The following is a 1,325-nucleotide window of genomic DNA, read 5'->3' as shown; positions in this document are numbered from 1 at the left end:
ACAATTTTTTCAAAAGTAATAAGATTTTAGAAAATACCCATTATCAATTGTAAACTCAAAGCTCCATACTTAATCCCATCAAAAATACAGAGCAATGACTCAAACACATATACTTAATCGATCAAAATACAGATCAAGGACATACAAAAAGAAAATATCAATGTGCCATAAAAAGATATTCCCAATATTTTGAATTAATTAGAGACTAAGAACTATGGACAACAAGCATAAACCTGGCAGTAATGACATTTGATAAGCATGTCCAGGGCATTACCCAAGTGATATTAGCAAAAGTAAATCTTGATAAAACATTTCCAAAGACAAAGAGTCAAATACAATGGCAACCCTCACCACCCATGAATTCTTACATACACATTGAAATTAAATCTCAGCTTTTTAATATCAGAAATTAGTAACCAATCTCATCTGAATTCTGTAGTATTTCCTACTTTAGATCAATTTGTAGTATGTTGTACGTTTATGCTTGGCCTTAATGATTACCATGGTCAGTAAAGAATAAGTGAAATAAAATAATTGAACTTAAAAGCACTTGTTAGAAAGAAACGGGTGCCAAATTACTAAATTACTAATACACACTTAAAGATCCATGGTCATGCTTATTCTATATATATAAAAAAAAATCAAAATGTGTGTGTGTGTGTGTTTTTTTTTTTAATAACACTTCATCATTGATAAAACAAACCTCAACAACCAAGTCTATAACACATCATCACTGATGAAAGAAGCCTCAACAATCAAGCCTACATAAACAAGAATTTATGAAGATATAAATAATACAGAATTACAGGTAAGCCTATATAATCCAAACAAATCACTTTTGACTATGTGGTTGATAAAATAAGAATTTAGGCATTAAATCATTTGTAAATTAAGATGCAAAATATCAAGTGCACAATCAATTTACTTCTTCTAATCATGCTGCATAGGAATAAAACTTTGTATCATTTAGAGTACCAACATTCCATCTTGAAGATGCAATTAAAGTGAACAACACAAAACAAATTAAATGAAACTCTAAACTAATTAAACAAGCATTAAATCAATATCTAACCATGGTGTCAAAATCAAAGTGAAGAATTTTAATTCTTTAAGTGAGTAATAGAGGAAATACCTAAATTTCGAGAATCAAAGTCGATGAAAGCTGAAAGGCTTCTGTTTGCTCTTCGTTCTTCAAGAATTAAAGACGAAATTAAAAAATGAGAGCTGTAAATTGAGAAGAAGTGCCGAATCACTAATTAGAAGTTATTATTAAAAGGAAATTGATGAGATCTTTGTTCTTTATTGTTAGAAAAGAAAGAAAGCAA

Source organism: Citrus clementina, unplaced genomic scaffold (assembly GCF_000493195.1).
Source record: "Citrus clementina cultivar Clemenules unplaced genomic scaffold, Citrus_clementina_v1.0 scaffold_5, whole genome shotgun sequence".
Taxonomy (NCBI): Eukaryota; Viridiplantae; Streptophyta; class Magnoliopsida; order Sapindales; family Rutaceae; genus Citrus; species Citrus x clementina.
Note: the sequence above shows the minus strand (reverse complement) of the source record.